Source organism: Thrips palmi, unplaced genomic scaffold (genome assembly GCF_012932325.1).
Source record: "Thrips palmi isolate BJ-2018 unplaced genomic scaffold, TpBJ-2018v1 HiC_scaffold_17, whole genome shotgun sequence".
In the NCBI taxonomy this organism is placed as follows: Eukaryota; Metazoa; Arthropoda; class Insecta; order Thysanoptera; family Thripidae; genus Thrips; species Thrips palmi.
In genome coordinates, this window is record NW_023144626.1 from 9588821 (window position 1) to 9609526 (window position 20706).

The following is a 20706-nucleotide window of genomic DNA, read 5'->3' on the forward strand; positions in this document are numbered from 1 at the left end:
ACTAGATGCATGCTTCAGTTAGCGTGTACATCCCAGTCAACATTGCTAGTACCAGGTCCCTGACTGTACCTCCCACTGACCTCCATGCGAAGTCCGTTTCGTCTGTCTATATCTGATGTCAGCTGGAGTAGTGGTGTACTACGGTCTGGTACGTGAAAAGTGCGGGAAACGCTACTCCGCCATCTTGGTCCTACTGGTCGCACTCACTAGTCCCTCCATAGTACAGAGGTAGTCCGAATCCGGACCATGCATATATCCGTGTACTTGTCGCGTTTGCACAGGTTAAATGCAACCAAAAATGCGACAAATTACTTTGGGGAATTGGGGACGTTGGGGAATTCCATTGTAAAATATATATAAAATCGTTAGTGAATTTCATTTAATTTCCTGAGAAAATTTTCAATTTCTTGAGAAAATTTTAAATTTCCTGACAATTTTTAATTTTTTGAGGAAATTTTTACTTTTTTGAGAAAATTTTTAGTTTGAAAATGGAATGTCCTTGCGTGACACACCGGTACTAATTACACGCACGGTGATATCTGGTTGCTTACCTCTAGAAAGGTGGCAGTAGGCGTGCATTGCAAGGTACGTACCGGGACTACCGTTGTACCACGACAGTACCTGGGACGACGGTCGGTCAGGACTAGATGGCGGATTGCACTCTCAGTATTGTTCGCTAGATGGCGTTAGTGTCGCTTTAGTCCCCTGTTACAGTTAAAAAGCTCTTCTAGCCAAAAGGTTGTGTACTAAAAGTTCTGAATAGATGGAAACTGAAGTGCTAAGATGAGTGCGATGTACCAATGTAAAAATTACGGCGGTATCAAAACTACTAGAGGAGCAATCGACAATTGAATGGTTCCTCTCGCTGCATGCCACGGGTCGCAATTTCATTAGGTACAGCAGACTTGTCCCAATGAGTCGGAGTGACTTCTGCCTGCCATAGTCAGACTTATCCTCCAACCAATTTTTGAATCGAGGTATCTGTCCCTTCGGGTCCTTTGACACCCTTTACAAGTGAAGATCTTCACCCTAGCGTCAAAATATTGTTGAATTTGCATGGGCCGACCGCTAGTCCAGTGGTGGTCCGGCCGAGGTACGGAATGGTAGTACGGGTTTGTACTAGGCCCGTACCACAGATGGATGATGCCGAGGACAGCCAGCAGACTACCCTTTTTGGGCAAACAGTACCTCACCAGTGCTACTAAAGGGGATGATACGATATCTCTGAGGGCACCTCCAATGGAGGTACCGCGTAGTACGAAATGTTGACTGGGATGGCATGTATGCACTAGTTAGTGCATGCCTGGCAGGCATGCGCTAGCTAGAGCGTGCTTGCAGGCATGCTCCAGTTAGAGCATACCATGTGCACTCTTCGATTTGTAGAGCGGCCAGTGAATGCAGTGCCAGCCGCAGGCACTGCCGACGGGATAGCTTAGGCCCTACGCCAGCCTGCTGACAGTGCCTGCGAGCGGCACTGCATTCACCGGCCGAGTTCTAGAGTTGCTCTGGAGTCATCGGGTTTTGACCGCCCACCCAATCCGGAACACTACTCGTCGCTCTGTCTCTCTCGCGCCTCACGGGACGCACCGCGAGCACCGAGGGCACTGCAGGTCGTGTACCTCGGCGGCCCGTGTGCGCGATCAACGAACGCAACGGCACCAAAAACTAGGACACTGCAAGAGGCAAATCAGGGGAAAATAAAAGTGCGCTGGTCGTCGGTTGAATGCCACTTTAGTTCCTGGAGTGCCTTGGCTGGGACGCACGCATGGGGCGGCCGCCGCCATCCTCGCCAGCGGATGACTGATTCCGAGAGTCGTTTCCATCGCGCTGTCTCTCTCGCACCTGTGCGGGACGTCCCATGGGTGCGAGAGAGACAAACGACCCTCGGAATCAGTCTGCTGCACCGGACTCCTTTCGACGCCTCGACCTTGCCACGCGTCATTTTCCGCCTGATAGCCACCTCCGCCAATTCGAGCGCAACTAATGGGGGAGCGGCCGTGTCCTCAAATCGTTACGTCACGTCGTCGCCCCGCCCCGCCCCGCCCCGCCCCGCCCCACCCCGCCCCGCCCCGCCCCGCCCCGCCCCGCCCCGCCCCGCCCCGTCACCGTGGTTCCGTTGTAAGACTCCTCTAGACCCAGTGGCTGATTAATACTAGACTGACACTGACGAAGCAACGTAAATGTTTCTGTTTTCCGTCTATTCACGAAACGATTCGACTCCGATGGTTTGCACCACCGAGCTGCAGGCGGATTTGATTCCGAACAAGCAGGCTGTCGTCGCACTCAGGCAGGGAGGCCTTATAGTTGGGGTGCGAGAGAGGTAGAGAGGGACAGAGCGTCGAAAAGTTCGGAGAACAATCCATTGGTGGGGTCACATGTTCGATTCGAGTCTCATTTAGCGACTTTGGAGCTCAAAATGCGTCTAGAATTTTGGCCGCCTGCGCCGGTTAAGGTGGCCTTACAATGCGTGTCCGCCTATGTCCGGCGTCCCAATATTGGCGTTTTTGTTGAGAAAAGTTCGCATATGATGGTTTAAAAGGGTTAAGAATAGTAATTTACATCACATTCCTGTTACATTTTGTTCAAATAGTGCCAATAATCGGAGGACGGACATGGCCGGACACTCATTGTAAGGCCACCTTTACTGTCCCACTGTGCGGCGGTCCAAATGTCTTCTGGTCCTCCTAGTCAACAGACAGGGTGTCGCACAAAAAAGCGGTCGAGCCGATCGCATGGCTCTGCGTCGCTCTGCGTCTTCCGTGACCGGCTGGGCCACCGGGAAGTGGCGATTCGGGTTCGGGTAATTCGTACAGCAATTTGAAGCGGCAGTGACGAAGGAAAACATGACGCATTTTCTGATCCGCCGACTAGTTTTTCCATGGCAGGACGAAACTAGGCATGCGCAGGTACGCAGGCGCCGGCCCAAAGGGGTTTTTGCCTTCCCCCGGCACCCACCACCTGAAAGGAAGGCAAAAATCCACACTTTGCCTCTGTGCTTCTTTGTCTCCCCCCCCTTTCCCCCGGGACAAAGGCCGTCTCTGGATCCGCCACTGGGCCTACGTGTGTTCCTTGGGCGGATACAAACTGATAGATACTTTCGGTTGGACCGAATTATCTCTTTTTTCGTGCAGAGGACCAGTTTTTGCGGACGTAAACCTGGTTGGACACGTTTTATGCTCCGAGTCTTTGAGAGGACGCGAATCACACACGTGGTACCAACAGATTCCTCGTTCAAGGGGGAGATCACTAGATTGTTTACCACCATGGTTGAGTCGATTGGACCATGGGGAGACTAAAGGCTTGTGGCTTGTGCCATGAGTTTACCACACGACTTGCCGCGGCCATCAGCTCATAATTTTTTCAGTGTATGGTGGTCCAGTGCGTGAGGCCGCACGACGGCGCTTTGACGCCAAGACGAAATTCGCCTTCGCCAGGCCATTATCTGTCCTGTCCTATTACCGAGCAGGTTGCTGACAAGGCTGCATGTTCTCACGGAGAGTCTATTATCGAGCTGCTCGTCAGGGCGTCTTTTGTGAAACAACTACTGTGCAGCCATCGTCCACATTTTCAGCACCCTGTTTTTGCCGAAACTTAAAACTGCCTCCTCCACAGGACGAGAACCGTCTCAAAAAGTAACGCCGTGACTGCGCATGCAACAGAAGCGTTTCAAATTCCAAACAACAACAAAAAGCGACACTTCGTGTGGAGTTCCTCGCCGATTCTTTCGCTTCGGAAACGAAAGCTTAGCAATTGAAATGCTGCTTGTTTGGTGAGATTGGCGCGTGTAGTCACCTCAACTTGTCCCATGGCGCCCATTTGCAAGGCAGTGGTTCGCGAGGGGTTCGCAGTGGTTCGAAGTGTGCATTATTCGGGGCAACCGGCCGGCCCGGCCCAACTACGCTGGGAAATCACGCCCACTGTCAAGAAACAGCAGCAATCAACAAACTTTATCCTGACTCTCGACGTTTTCCGTCGGCTGTCCCACTTCGGAAGGTACTGGAACGCAGAGGGGGAGGGTGGGGGTCCTTAAGAAGGTGGGGGAGGGGGAGGGGTAGAGGAGGAGGCACTCCAGGACCCGCTCCACGACGCGGTAGGGCACTTGCTGGAACCGCAACACGCGTCGCCACTCCAGCGACTCCAGCCCGATGGGTACGAAAACAAACTCCCAAACACCCACGCAAATCGTGGTTGCTCGTTTCATGCGCATTCGCACATGACGTTTTTCGATGCATTCGATGTAAAACCATGCATTCACAAAGCGCACGTGGACGAAAAGACGGCGATCATTTGTCGAGACAGGTTTCTTGCACGTTCCGTTGTTCCAAAGAATAGTTTTGTTCGGAGTCCTCCCTCTGCTTTTCTTCGAGCAGCACCCGCTTCCGTCTAGGACTCCTCGGTGGCGGGGCGGAAACGCAACGGCAAGGTGAGCTGGCCGCTGGCGGGCCGAGCGGGCCGAGCCTCCGTCCGCACCGGCCGGCACCAGCACCAACCAGGGGAGGGGGAGGGGGCTTCATCATCATCAGCGCTGTTAGGCCTCAGCAGACCTCTCGACTAAGCAGCTAGAACAAACACAGAACTCAGACTGCAAACCCCAAATGCAGGCTGTGTCTTGTCTGAGGCAGTCGCCCTCTACTTGGGGGGTATGGGGTAACCTCCGTGGGACCCAGATAAACCCTAGTTAGCCGCCTGGGAGGTAGGCAAAAGGCCACACTTTGTCACCCTTCAACTAAAGGCATAAAAAGTGCTGGACTTCTCCCCCTCTTCTTCAGACTTGCTTTGGATCCGCCGCTCGCTACCGCTGCCGCCACCAACAGCCAGCAAGCAGCAGCAGCAGCAGCAGCACCGCGCCACCACGGGCAGCGCGACCACTTTCTTCGCTGTGGCCCACATTCCGTTACCTGCCTCACGCGCGCGCGCGCTCACACACACACACACACACACACACACACACACACACACACACACAGAGTGGCGCGTACAGGTGCACGCGCGAGCCCAGCGTGGGGTAATGCACTGCAGTCCACCACTCCAGCGCCCCCGCCGAGAGTGAGTGACACGGAGTGACATCACGCGGCGCGGTTCGCGACACGCAACGCACACACACTAACAACAACAAAAAAGCATATTATTCTTGGCCCAAGAATTATGACGTGGGGGGACGTCGAGGTTGATAGTGTACCTCCTCCTCCGCGTTTATTACCGAACACGACTACGAAAAAAAAGGGAAAACAACAACGCAACAAAAAAGAAAAAACTAGGAAAGATTGTTACAAATGGGACCGTGTTATTGTCACCCTGTGACCCGGCGCGGCCCAGCCAAAGGTCGCTGCGGTCTGCATGACCTAGGTGTCCGGCTGTCGCGTGACCTTGAGCATGACTCGGCGTGACCTTGGAAAGAAGACGGCTCGCGTGTTTCCAATCTTGTAAAAGCGGGCGAGTGCATACCGCGCTGTACTTTTTGCCACCTTCTCTGCGAAGCGCTGTGAAGCGGGAGGTCAAACCAGGTTAGCGGGAAGATCATGCAGCATGCAGCACCCACTCTTTTCGGTGACACCGGGTGACTATTTTTCCTCCCGCTCGGGAAAATGCAACGCTTTGAAGTCAGCGGCGGCGAAGTTGCAGAGAGTCATTTTCGTGCGTTTTGGTCGCTCCGAGGGTCGCTCTGTCTCTCTCGCGCTCAAGGGGCGTCCCTTTGAGGTGCGAGAGAGACAGAGCGACTCTCCGTCTGCAGGAAGAGAGGAAGAGAGGACGAGGCACGTGGTTCACTTTCTCGGAATGCCCGCCAGGAAGAGTGGCTCGAATGCGCCTCGGCGCGCCGCTGCAGGGCCGTGCCGTGCCAGGCACAACACTGTAACGACAGCGCAACAGCGGGACGACGCGGCCGGACTGGAGTAGTCAGTCCAAGAACGCAGAAACGCGGATCCAGGGGAGGGAGGAGAACACTCCCCCCTCTTCGGACCGCCTCTGGATCCGCCTGACTGCTGAAAGGCGCGAAACTCGGCGCAACAGTGCAGGTCTTCCCTTCAGGTGTGCGGGAGGGAAGGGGTGCACAGTGGGCCAGAGGCCCGGTGGAGGCGGCCAAAACTCTCGACGCGTTTTGAGCTCCAGAGTCGCTAAACAGGACTCGAACCAAACGTGTGACCCCACCAATGGATTGCTCTCCGAACGAGGAATCCATTGGTAAAGTCACACGTTCAGTTCGAGTCTCATTTAGCGACTCTGGAGCTCAAAACGCGTCGAGAGTTTTGGCCGCCTCCACCGGTCCTCTGGCCCACTGTGGGGTGGGGGGCGATGTGGTGGCCCGATGGCCCGTCCGGTCCGCACGGTCACTCCTTCCCCCGCGCTGCCACGGCCTGTACTTTTACGAATTGAACTCGGCGGTGACGGAACGGAACTCTGACAGTTCCGTCAATACCAACGCAGGAGGGCCCCGCACAGGCCTGGTCAAGTTGCTGTGATAAGCGCTCAGCGGGAGCGCCCTTTCCGCGCCCCGCCCCGGCCCGCCCCGCCCCGGCCCGGCCCGCCCCACCCCGCCCCGCCCCGCCCCGCCCCGCCCTGTCGCTGAACTCGCCCTTCCCGTCCACCCCGCACGCGGCCATCGGATACGGCACCCGCAAGGCGTGACGCGGTGTATGGTACGATATGTGGTACGATTCGCGGGGCGCGCTTATCGGAACGCGCGATGGGTTGACACGGTGACACGGTGGTGGGCCGAGGAGGCCGAGGAGGGAGCGAGGGGTTCATGCACTTCGAGGAATCGTGGGCAGACTGCTCGGTTTTGCGAGAATTAAGGAATGCGATAGTTTTCTCCCTTTCGGCTCGAAAATTGTATTTAGTTTTATAACAGCGGTGCGTGGTGGAAGTTGCCAACCTCGGCCTGCATTGTAGGCAACATCTGAGCTTTGCTCTCGAGAAGTTGCCTAGCAGGCAGGCTGAGGTTGGCAACCCTGCGCATCGCATCGCACGCCGTGTGAATTTTTATTTTTACCTATCAATGTGGCCATTAACACTGGTGTTCTGAGACGGTCCATAAAGCGCACCATGGTGGCGGGTTCCGCATGGGCCCACGGTCCGAAGTCCAATCTAGAATGCCTCGGAAGGTTGGCTTGGAAGGCAAGTCGAAACGTGGTCTGCAGTGAGATACGTGCAAGCTTATGACATGTGGGGCATACAGAGCGCGAACGGTCCCCTACATGCACAGTAGTACGTGTATCTTTTTTTTTACATACAGTGCCCCCCAGTTTTCGCTCGTCGGGCCGCGCATAGCTGCCGGGTCCGTGCTTTGCGTGCAGTGCCGCCAGTCGCGCCTTACAGCCCTACACTGCAGCGTGCCCGTTGTTCCCTTATCAGCCTCCCAGAGGTGCTGCTGTGAAAAGCAGCATTTTCCGATCTCGTAGCAAATCTCGAAAAGTTTCTTTGCATTGAATCTTTGATTGGCCGGCAACCATGCCGGTTGGCCCGTCCAGGTCCCAAAGCAACGACAACCCCTTAGACTCCCGGCCGAAGGGAGGCGAAATGACCGTAAATGTATCGTGTGTGTGTGTGTGTGTGGGGGGGGACGGCCTGAACCAGGCTTCCCTGAACTTGACGTGGCCGACTGTGTGTGAAAGTGTCTGGTCCAGCTCGGCTGCCTGCCTGCCTGCCTGCCTGCCTGCTGGGTGCGGCGACCGCGCCGTGCGAGTGTTTGCCGTCCGGTACTTGGCCACTGCTAATAATAATCATCGAACTCAAAGTAATTGTAAATCAATGAGACGCGACTACATAGTGTATAGTCCGCCCTGATAAGAAAAGAACTACTCGAGAGAGAAGCCGATGGCTCTTCTATTGAGTATCTAGGGCAGGAGGTTTAACCCTCGGCGGTCCTTCGGTCTTCGGGAATTTTCCGCTTCTGGTCCTCGGATGCCGGGGAGCCAGGCAGCCAGGCAGCGCAGGGCGGCCCACCGGCTGGAATGGGGAAATAGACTCCGGGTCGGTCTGCTCCTCGTTTCCGAAACCACCACACTGGCGCGCGGGCCCTGTTACGTGGTCCTGCCTTTTTGTTGGGGTCTTTGGTTTGAGTGCCATTTTTGGCCCGTCCCGTTTATTTTTTTGTAAAAAAAATGACGGAGGGACGGGCATATAGTATGATCCCTGCTGTGCGTCCGTTCGTTCGTCCGTCCGTCCGTCCGTCCGTCCGTCCGAGGACTTCCCGTGGTCCGATCTTGACCAAATTTGGTATGCAGCCTCCTTGGGTGACCCTAAGAACCGCCCGGTGGCAGCAAATCCGATCCGAGCCCCGGGGGCGCTGCTGCAGGTGCATCATGGTCTACATGGGGTCGAGGAGGATCTCGGCAACGGATGCAGCTAGGAGGGCATGTAGGGGTATTTTTGGAATCGGGGCGACGAGAGAAAACCAATGGTGCCAGTTTCGAGCGAATCGGAGAAGTTCGGACCCGGGTTCAAATCCCAGGTAGGTATTTTTGGAACATTCTTTTTATTCGCGTTTTTGCATTGTTTCTGATGTTTTTGAGGGTGCTGATGACGAAAACGACAGTTATTTTAACCCCAGACTCAGGTTTAATTCCCGTCAGGGTCAAAAATAGGCGAAATTCGTACGTTTCTTAATGTACGGGACGGGCCAAAGTTGCCGATGTATATCGCTACTTTTCCTGTTATTAACCTCAACGACGAGCAAGGTGGTTCTGGGACGTCGTCGCCTCAATCTGTTTGCCAGTTTTTCGGTTCCTTTTCTTCGGCAAAACGTCTTAAATATCAATTGTCAAGTGCGAAACACAGTCACGACTAGCGGCAAGAAGGCAGAGCGGCAGCCTCGTTTGTCGCTGCGTGTGTTGTCACGTCTGCGCCGAGCGCTGCGACGCGCCAAACGGTCGTTGCATCGCCCCCCCCCGCCCGCCCCGCCCCGCCCCGCCCCGCCCCGCCCCGCCCCGCCCCGCCCCGCCCCGCCCCGCCCCGCCCCGCCCCGCCCCCACCCCGCCCCGCCCCGCCCCGCCCCGCCACTTTGCGGTGTTTGTGGGATTGCGGTATGCGGCGCGCTGCCGTGTTTGGGACTTCCCTTCGAGCGACACGCCACGCCCGCCAGCCCGCGCCTGCCAGAGCCAATGAAACAACCATCATGTTTTGCCTCCAACCGTCACACAAAGTCCATGCATGGAGATGGCAGCACGCCGAAGACTTTCCGAACATTTGAAATGGCAGACTTCGCGCCCAAATTATGGCATGACTTTCCCAGCCTGACTGCGGCTTTCTCATTTTGTGGGATGTCGACCTTTCAGGCCTCTATTTATGCCGTTACGTTTTCAGTGAACTACTTCATCCATCATCATACATTGATGTAGTATGTATGTGTGAGATTTTTTTTTCGTGTGCCCGCATGTGTTTGAAGCACGACGAGACGCGACGAGACGCGACGAGACCCCTTTGACCGCCATTTGAAAAAGTCTTCCAAAGTCACGGTGCGTACGTCCGACGCACAGTGGGCCAGACGACCGTGGAGGCGGCCAAAACTCTAGACGCGTTTTGAGCTCCAGAGTCGCTAAACGGGACTCGAACCGAACGTGTGACCCCACCAATGGATTCCTCGTTTGGAGAGCAATCCATTGGTGGGGTCACACGTTCGGTTCGAGTCCTGCTTAGAGACTCTGGAGCTCAAAACGCGTCCAGAGTTTTGGCCGCCTCCACCGGCTTCTGGCCCACTGTGTGCCGTTCCACGCGGGTGCGACAGGGACAGAGCGGCGGGAGCGGGGCAAGTGACGGCTTGTTTTCCGTCCTCCGGTCCGAGAGAGAGAGGTCCCTTGCTCCAAAACATCCAACAAACAGTGGCCGTCCCTCGTTGCGCAACGACCCGCTGTAATTCGGATGCATCGTGCATCGCGGCCGCGCGCACTGAGAAAACCTTACGAACTATTTTGGGCCTTACAAAGAAAAGTAGTTTGTATAACAAAGTATTTTGAGCATACGTAAGCGTACAAAGAAAATACTTCGTAATTTACGAACTATTTCTTCGTATAACAAAGTATTTTAGTTTGTTATATGTATGCTCAAAATACTTCGTAAGGTTTTAAGAGTGCGGCTCGAAGCACCGCGAAGCAGCGCGAAGCACACTGTGGGACAGACCCGGACAGACCTACAGCCTGTAGGGAGACGACCACGCGGTCAATCTTTGCCGGGTTCCTGATAGCGCCACACCGCGCCAGTGCGGAGAGCCACTGGCGTGTTCCGATCTAGATGTCTCGCCACTCGAGAGCAGGTGTCTGCGCCTCAGACTGTAGACGGTACACTGTGAAAAAATCAAGGTAAAAGTGCCGCCTTGAAATCCAAGGGGATGTCTTGTTATATTTCCAAAGGGGTTTGAGTGAATATTCCAAGGGGTCCAAATCAAGATCTTTTTACAGAAATGGAAATGAGGGGGGGTGGGGGAGGAAATGAGGGGGGGGGAGGAAATGAGGGCTGGGGGAGGGGGGGCCTCTCTTTGGCTCTTTGGCGGCTAACTGCAACCGCCCCTCCCGACAGGACACTCTGGGCACGCCCCTGAGACGGTGACGACCGAAGCGCCAGTCATCAGTCATCAGAATAAGGAAACCACCTGCGTACTTAGACTACTCGCGGTGTGAGGTGACGAGGCCTGAGGCAAAGTCCAAGTCCCATCAGAATCAGAAAGACTAAGCCGCCAACACCTCCAACTTCAACACCTGAGTGGTCAGGCCACCTCACCGAATTATCGGACCAGCACTATTTCCGTGATAAAAGTTGCAATAAACAAGACAAAATATGTTTAAGAAAAATTAATTTATTATTGCGTTATTGTTATTAACCCTTATGAATTATTTAGCTTGTGTGAGGTACAACTATTTTGTTTAGTGTGACAGCCCAGTAAAACGGCCGTGTCACGTTCAGCCGAGTGTGACATCGTATTGAAACGACCGTGCCAAAATTAGCATCCTTACGAGTTTGACGTCACATTTATCGAATAACAGTGTCCCCTCGGTTTGACTGCCGGGAATGGCTGTAGCGGTATGAACGCTCCCACCATTCTTTTGGCGTGTTTAAATATCCCTCCCTACGCTCTCCGGATGCTGCCCGGTGTTTGGACGACCGCAACTGACTCTTCCCAAAGAGGACCACACCCTCCTCCCCTCCCCACCGCCGCTTGTATTCGCACTCACACGATAACGATCTATGGCCGGGCCGTTCGTTGAATCGCCTGGCCAGCCACTCTCACAGGCCGCTCGCGGCTTGGCCATGGCGTTATCGAATGGGGTATACTACTTCGGAGTGGAGCGAGAATGGACTATGGGGAGGAAATCGCGAACCGCAAACGTGAATAGGGAGTCATCTTCCGCGTTCTGGAACAAGTCCCGCGGTTCGGCGGTCATTGTGGTTTTGGACAGACCCAGACCAATGGGGCAGTGTCGCCAACGTCAGCCCCGTTGCAAGCATAAAATCTCCCGTTCCTGCCCCCGCCAACCACGACTCGAGGCTCCGGCGCAGTCTCTCTCTCTCTCTCTCTCTCTCTCTCTCTCTCTCTCTCTCTCTCTCTCTCTCTCTCTCTCTCTCTCTCTCTCTCTCTCTCTCTCTCTCTCTCTCTCTCTCTCTCCCCTCCGGCGACGCCAGCTGAGAGCGACAGAGACAGAGCCACGACGTTCGGACCGGCCTAAACACGCCACGAGCGCCGATTGTCGCCGTACAAAGCGCCGTGCGGCCAAACGATTGCCGCTATGGTCGGCCCGGATTAGCAGCTTTGCGCGACTGAGCCCCGCGAAGCACGCAGCACCGCGCACGGCCGATACCGCTGCGGCACAGTGGGCCAGAAGATCGGTGGAGGCGGCCAAAATTCTAGACGCGTTTTGAGCTTCAGAGTCGCTAAACAGGGCTCGAACAGAACGTGTGACCCCACCAATGGATTCCTCGTTCGAAGAGCAATCCATTGGTGGGGTCACACGTTCGGTTCGAGTCCCATTTAGCGACTCTGGAGCTCAAAACGCGTCTAGAGTTTTGGCCGCCTCCACCGGTCTTCTGGCCCACTGTGTGCGGGCCGGTTCGGGATCGCAGCCAGGATGGCAACCAACTTTTAATCTTTCGAAGCAGACTCGAATCGAACGAATGATGGCACCGATGGGGTCGCCTTTGTCCATTGGTGCCATCATGCGCTTGGTTCGAGTCGTGTTCAAGTACTGCAAAGCTCAAAACGCGTCCCAAGTCGTGTCTGCGCCTTCAAGTTCAAGTTGAGTGGCGGTCATTGGGCGCACTGTGCCTCTGGTGCCACGGGCCACGGACCTTGCACTGCACGCTGGGCGCCAAAGGTCGCATCCCTGTAGAATGATGCCGGAAACGGCACTCGCTCTGTCTCTCTCGCTCTCACGGGGCGTCCCGCATGCAGGTCCGAGAGGGACAGAGCGGTGAAAGCACTCTTCGGCAACGGCGCCGCTGGCTCCCGGGGGAGGGAGCGAGCAGGACGGAGCAGGGCGCCAAGTTTAAGGTCAAGGCCGGCGCCACCGTCATCACCTCAGGCCGCTCTGCTTTGGTTTTGGCGAGTCCCTGGCGAGGCCTCTGACCAGGCCGTCATCGAGTCGCCCCAGAGGCTGTGTCGCGGTGCGTAAGCGAGGCGAGAGTGCGCACAGTGGGCCAGACGACCGTGGAGGCGGCCAAAACTCGAGACGCGTTTTGAGCTCCAGAGACGGTAAATGGGGCTCGAACCGAACGTGCGACCCCACCAATGGATTGCTCTCCGAACGAGGAATCCATTGATGGGGTCACACGTTCGGTTCGAGTCCTATTCAGCGACCCTGGAGCTCAAAACGCGTCTAGAGTTTTGGCCGCCTCCACGGTCTTCTGGCCCACTGTGGTGCGTGCGACGGCCAGCGCGCCGCTCTGGCAATGACCCTCTTGCCTGCCATGCCAGGCCATGCCAGGCCCCGGGGGAGGCGGCGGCCGCCGCGGCCAGGTCAGGGTTAGTGGTGTAGGGGCGGCGGAGTGAACGGAACGCCGCGGCCAACTCAATGCAGAGCGGACGGGAAACTTGAGATAGAACACGCAGCCTGCGGAGCACAGTGAGAATTATCTGTTGTCTCCTCTTTTGCGGCAAATTCGAGGATGACATTTTCATACCTCTTGCAAATAATGACAATGCCATTCCGAAATGACGATATCTTTTAATGGAAGCTCCTTTACTTCAGTGCGTGACGACCATTCATCTTCGAGACATTCTTCCAAAAATAGCCTTTAAACTTCTCATCAAGTGGCGACCAAAACTTTCACAGTGCGGAAGCGTGCTGCGCGCGAAGCCTAGCCGGAACCTCGCGCACTTGTCTACCTGTTCGTTGGTTTTTAGCTCCTTTTGCGTCGCACGAAGAACGAGTCTCGAAAAATTATAAACGAGTCCGAGCAAAAAAGGAGTAAGTAAAACCTCGCTGCTCCGCGCTACGGCTCAGACGCGTCCCACCGTGCCGACGTCATGCCAGAATAGCAAAGAAAGCAAATTTGGGTTCTGGCTTGCTTTCTGGGTTGGAATCTGGATTATGAACTAGAACCTGGGTTTAGGGGGCCCTGAAAGCCTCGTGGGCGGGAGCCTTTACAGGAGGTTTGGCCCTCAACGAAAATCCAGGGTCGTCGTCAGCACGCTCCCCGAGTCTTTCGGCAGTTAGTGTTTTCTGATGACAGGAAAACCCAAAACACGTGTTTGGCTCAATTCTGACCGAGCCGGTTCGCAACCAAGTATTCCTTTTTTGTCTGAAGCGCCGCAAAGCAGTACCATAGTGTGTGGGTTAGGAGTTAATGTGACGGTGCGAATGGAACCGGTCGAATGTCTTGGCCGTCATGACGGAAGCGCGCCAGGCCTGTGGCCAGGCCGGCAGCGTGGCGTGACGTAAGGGACACGAGTTTACGTCCAAGGAGTGACGACCATCGCCGTAAACTCGATAACCATGCAGGGCGCGCACTGGAAAAACACAGCGTGGTGTCCCCAAGCCTTAGCCCAAGCCCAGGTAAAATCAAGGATCCTTAACTTAACATAACATTCAACATACCCTGCGCTTTCATGACGTAACATACGACGATGTTCGATAAAGGTTAAGGGTGTAGACTGTTGCAAGCACTTCCAAGCACAAATACACTTCAAACCTAAACTGTCTACCAAGTACACACTTACAAATGCATGCTTGCAAGTACACACCTACAAACACATACTTGGCCAAGTACACACTTACAAATGCATGCTTGGCAAGTACACACTTGGAAACGCCTATTCTTAGCATGGAGTTATACGCCGCAGCGCATGCGTTTCGTAAGTGTTTACTTGCCAAGCATGCATTTGTAAGTGTGTACTTGCAAGCATGCATTTGTAAGTGTGTGCTAAGTAGACAGTAAGGTTTGTAGTGTACAAGAAGCCAGAGTAAGAAATCATAAGTTACGGGTTATAACTTTCACGCAAACGATAACGTTATGATGCCCTTTCAAGGTAAGTTGCCCTGGAGTAAAATAAACCTTGCACACTGAAAAACCAAACGTGGTCCACACGGCACCACTGGTGTGGTCAGATGGGTGCCGTTTTGACCACATCAGTTGGTGCGGTCTAGACCACGTTTGGCCACGTCTGGTGCGGTCTAGACCACGTTTGGCCACGCTATGTATGGTCTAGACCACACCAAACGCACCAAACGTGGTACAGACCACACCAACTGATGTGGTCAAAATGGCACCCATTTGACCACACCAGTTGGTGCGGTCTAGACCATGTTTGGTTTTTCAGTGCAGAAGGCCTCGTCAGATTGGTCACGAGGAGCGGGAGCATTCTAAATTATGCCTCAGAGAAATTTGAGCTGTAACTCGGCGCAGGCGTACGAAGTAACATTTCTCCCTAGTACGGATCATTGGGGAATGCCATGGAGGACCGCAGCGGAACGTGTCAGCCACACTCTCTTCTCCTCGCAGTGCGGCACCGCTGTCAAGGAAACGGTCCCATTCCCATTCATTGCCGAAGCTTCGCCAGCGCACGGCTCGCACGGCGCATTCAGGCGGCCCGACCTGCCCGCCGGCGCCTGCCTCTAAAGCAAGCCCGCCCGGCACGGTCCGCGCGTGCACAGGCTGAATGCGCTGCCGCTCTGTCTCTCTCGCACCCCTGCAGAACGCCGGTGGTGCGCAGAAATTTTGAGAGGCGGTGCGGTCGAGCGATCCGTTTACACACTCAACATCTTATGATCGTTTTTATACGTATTACGATGGTTTTTCATCGTAAGGTACGCATAAATTTGCACATACGTAATATGCTTAATTTTTCATCGTATTACGCACGAATTTCATCGTATTACGCGTGTGTATCATCGTATTACGCATGAATTTTATTGTAGTACGTATGTTCTCATTTCAACGTACGTTACAATGGCCCTTTCATCGTAAGAATCTGAGGGTGCAGGCGGCTGTCTCGTTCCACGAGAGACACACTAAATGTTTTACACACTGCAGGAAATAACCACAACAAAAGTACACAAATTTCTGGCAAATTTTTTATCAGGAATTTAGTGTACTTTTCAAGTACAACAATTGTTGTACAAAGTACAATGGAACCGGCATGACGAGTGCTGTGCAGTCCAGGGCTCGTTGTGGTTTGTACAATTCTCGTTGTACTTTCTACAATCCCTATTGTACTTTCACTGTACAGTTTTTGTTGTACTTTTGTTGTACTTTTGTTGTACTATCCACACTTTTTCTTGCAGTGTATGGCCGTTTTTGTGCATACAGAACTTATTGTGTACAAATTTGTATATAAATTAGGAACAATATTTCCATATTGTGCTTAAGTATGTAAAACATTATACCTAATTTATGTACAAATTTGTAAATAACTTCAGTATGCACAAATACGGCCATAGTTATGGACATAAAGTCCATAACCATTTAGTGTGGAGTGTTTTCTTTTTGCGCTTGCCGCTGTGGAACGCCCCGCGAGTGCGAGAGAGACAGAGCGTCGCTATTCGGACTGAGCCATGTGTGCCAAGGTGGCGAGCGAGGAAGGGACTTTGCAGTGCCTCCAAATCGGCCGAGGCCGTCCGCTGCAAATGCATGCACCCGGCATGTCCTCGGCAGACGCCGTGAGTCAGAGGGTAACTACTTCTCGTCGCCGAATTAGTAAGTGTCCACCTACGGCCCCGTTAGGACTTACGTAACTGTCTGAATGCACTTGCGCGATCGGCGAGGGTGAACAAGGGAAAATAGATGAGCGGTCTGTGGGGATAATGGCGTCGGGTACGTGTACGTCCGAGCCCGTGCGTCCAAAGACGTACTTCGTGACCTCTAACCTTGACATTGTCAACTGGCGAATCGTCAAAGATGTCACGTCTCGTGGCGATTGACGCGTATTCCCGCGAAAAGCGGAAATCGGCAGGATGGTGTGAAAACAACCTTCTGCTTGGCGTGTTTGCCCTGAACCAGCAGCGGCTGATGCCGCCCGCGGTTCCCTCACTGAAAAACCGAACGTGGTCTAGACCACCAACGGGTGTGGTCAAATGGGTGCCATTTTGACCACACCAGTTGGTGCAGTCTAGACCACGTTGGCCACGTCTGGTGCGGCCTAGACCACGTTTGGCCACGTTGTGTATGGTCTAGACCACACCAAACGCACCAAACGTAGGCCACACCAACTGATGTGGTCAAAATGGCACCCATTTGACCACACCAGTTGGTGCGGTCTAGACCAGAGACCACGTTTGGTTTTTCAGTGTGGTGCAGTAGAAAGTCAAAACACGAAAAGTGCCGACTTCCACTCGGTCGGCGATCGTTCGGGCGGCCCGGTCGGATCATTGCTCCGAGTGCGATGCAGTGCGTTGCACCGGGTTGGCGCCCCGCCCGCTGCAGAGCGATTCAGTCTCTCTCGCAGTCATGGGGCTCTCCGAGGGTGCGAGAGAGACAGAGCGTATCGCAGTGCGGCAGCGCGGCAGTGCGGCCCGACGGCTGGAAACACGTTGAAGGCCCCTCGATTGCGACACCTGCGGTCAAATATTTTGCCTCGGGCCGCCTAGGCAAAGCAAGACAAAAGCACCGGCCGGCGGGCCGTCAACAACAGCGCGCTCTCTCTCGCACCCCTGCGGGACTTGCGGGACGCCCCACGAGTGCGAGAGAGACAGAGCGACACTTTTCGGCAGCGGCCTGCAGCCGCCTCGCCGTCGGCGTCGCCGGCCGTGCTGTGCCTGCAGGCATGCCGCACGACACGGAACGGCGCAGCGGCCCGGACGGACATACGTGTCTTTAATCTGATTCAACTCGGAACGCTACCGGGATGATCCAGTCTCCTGCTCGGCACGACGCCCGGGCTGTCAATAATGAATGACACTTCCCAAATTTACCATCGAAAAAAAAGAAAGGTGTATGAAAGGTTCCTTGGGGGTGTGAACAAACAGTGCTGCCGGCTAAAATAAATTATAGGTCATACGGTAATACGCTCACCAGTTGCCTACCTCCCAGGCGCTCGAAAGAAACACGCATATGTGATTTCATTTATAGGTCATACGGCGTATGACCGCGTGTACCCTAGACGGCACCACTGGGTTTGAATGTGGTTTTAGCAGCTGGAATAAAGGCACAAGTTCGCAGTAGGCAAATGTCACCCCCGATAGAGAACTTGAAACATAATCCGACCCCGCAAATTCTGAGCCTTCGCGTTTCCAGTGTCTCCGTGCGATGTTTTTTTTTTTCGGCCACCATGACCCGTTTAATGCGGTAGTGATCCGAGTCGCCTCGCCGCTCCGTCACTCATCTGATAGGCAGTCGCGGAGTCACGGCGGAAATTTACACCGGTTTCCCGCGGACTGCCGCGGACCCGTGCTTTTCCTTTCGGGAGGGCCTCGCCCCGCTTCGCCCCGCTTCGGCGCTTGGTGCACTGCAAGAAAAAAGTACGGAAAAAGTACGGAACATGTCTGGTCAATAATTTGCCTGGACCGTCCGTACTCGCCAACTACGGAACGTTCCGTACTTTTTTCCGTACCCATTTTACATGGGTTCATATGGAGCAAGTACGGAACGTTCCGTACTTTTCTCCGTACCTCCGTACTGTATTTTTCTGTACCATTTCCGTACAGAAGTACGGAATTTTTTACAGTGTGGCTTCGCGTGCGCGGCTCCGAAGCACGGCCGGTCCCAAACACAGTGGGTCGCCTCCTCGTCGCTCTGTCTCTCTCGCACTCCTACGGGGCGCCCCGTGAGTGCGAGAGAGACGGAGCGACGTGTCTCGGACCGCAGGGCGGCGCGTGCCGTGACAGGCCCAGTGCTGTCAAACTGGCCGTCGGGTGGGACAGCAAGAGCTGGAGACTGGAGCTGGGACGCCCCGCGAGTGCGAGAGAGACAGAGAGTCTGCAGCGCTGCGTGCTGTTTCCGGTGTTTTTGCGGTTCTTCCCGCGCGGTTCGGTTCGGTTCGGTTCGTTCGCCGCCCTTGCTCGCGGGGTGGGTTCGAACAACTAGAGTGAGCTGGTGCACCACACTGCATGAAGGTCTTGGCCGAGGCCAGCCACTGGTGACCGATGGCTCAGCCGCGCCGCCGGCGCTGTCCCTCTCGCACGAAAGCACAGCCCGGAATGAGGCGTACTCCAGCATGACTCGACTTTGTGGCGAGGGGTGAATCACTCAGCGTTCTAGTGTACACATGAGTACATGAGTACAGTTGAGTACACCTCGCTTTACTCATAAATTTCACAATTTTAAACGTTTTAAGGCTTTATTTAGCGTTTTAAACGTCAACGATGAATCCGTCGAAAAACTAGAGAATTTCGCCCTTTTTAGACTAGTGAGTACACTGAGTACGGGCAAATTTGTACACATGAGTACACTAGTGATTCACCCCTCGCTTTGTGGCCACTCTCGCTGACCTACGCCGCGCCGCTGCAGCGCGCTGCACCGCCGTCCAGTCCCCTGTTGCGAGTGTGCGAGGCTAGCGAGTCAGGGGTCCCTCACTCACAATTTTGCAGTGCCCAGATGGTTTGGGATTCCGTGCGCTTTTTGCATTCTTTTCGGGCGTTTCTGAAGCGGGATGGTGGGATTGCCTGCTTCTTGCGCGTCCACGGATTGTTTCAGTGTGGGGGACGGGCCGCCGCCTCCACTGTTTGGTCGGCCCGCGGCTCCTACACAGTAAATTGAAATGGCAGAATCTGTTGTGGTCTGAGAGCCCCAAATCGCAGAAACTGACAGTAAATAGATCCGGGGCGGTTTTGCACCAAAACCGCCAACGGCAAACCCATTCTGCACACAGGCGACGGAATCCGTGCACTCGCCACGGAATCCGGACAACACTGCACCGTAATCGTCAATTGCGATTCCCTCCACCTCGCGACTTTGAGATGTTATATTATTGGAAATAAAGAGTGTAGATGTACCGCGTAAGGAATATATTAATTTATAGACTTGTCAAAGCAAGAAAAAGTATGCACACTCATCAATATATGTAAATAATGTCCAAAACAACAAAACATTCAGAGACACAGTGAGGTTAGGTTGGCCAGCGAGACCGCAACCCCTTAGCAGTTTCTGTGAGCCCATCTCAGTTTCTGTGGAGCCTTTGTCAGTTTCTGTTAGCCCATGCCAGTTTCTGTGACTACCAAATTCAGAATCATTTACTGGCGGTTTCTGTGCCCAACCGTTACGGATTCTGCCATTTCAATTTACTGTGTAATCACGCCGTCGTCGAAAAGAAGAAAAGTCGAAGGATCGCTTCCTGCGTCAGAGCCCCGGTCAGAGCGAGGCACGTGTAGGCACGTGTCCGCGTGAGCAGTGTCGTGAACACGCCTCCTGGCCGCGCTCCGTAGAACGACGAGAACGACGAGAAGGACCCGCTGAAAGACGATTGCCTGTGACGACACCGGCGACCCGTCCCGAATAAAAGGTGGCAAAAAGAAGGGCGAAGTGTCAGAAGTGGGGAAAAAGTGACGGCCGAACAATGCGTCCGCCCGGCCGACGCGACGCGTTCGCGAACCGCTGCACACTGGTAAAACTAAGGCGTACTATTACGCCCTTCGCCAAGCGTACAGCCAGAACGCCCTTCTTCAAGCGTACAAGAGTTCATGCGCTCCTTTCTTCCTATCTAAATGCATGGGGGAATTGTCTTGAAGCGTAGTTGTATGCTTCAAGAAGGGCGTACAGTCTTGAAGCGTAGTTGTACGCTTGAATGAAGCGTACAACTACGCTTTAGTTTTACCAGTGCAGTGCCGCGAGCGTTTGAATTTTCGGCTGTACTGCGCGACTGCACCATTCGCCAGTCGCGGACATCGAGAGAATCGATTAATTTCGCGTAGTCACAACGAAAGTTACCTTTTTCTTGGGGTCGGTAGTTTGAACCGTAAGGGGATGTTTGTGGTTCGTAGAACGTCATTCGATTCTTTCCGATTCTTTTACAACTAGTCCGGCGAGGGGATTCGAAGCTTTGAAACCGGTCCACCGCAAACATCCGATGTACTTAAAACTGGTTTGGAAAATATTATATCGTTCGGTGGAGACGGAATGGTTTGTCACCCCCTGTGAAGGTCGTTGAGGCCGCGGTTAAAATACAACCAGAACGAAAAAAAATTGAAATTAAAATGAGTGCCTTTTTGCGGTAGCATTGGAACAATTTTTAGAAAGTTTCGCAGGGCCGTAAGTTTGGGACAGACAATGGCATTAAAACGCCTTACGCCGCAAAATGGCCTAAATTTTATACCTTTGTCTTCCCAGTGCAGCATACGATAGGCTACGGTC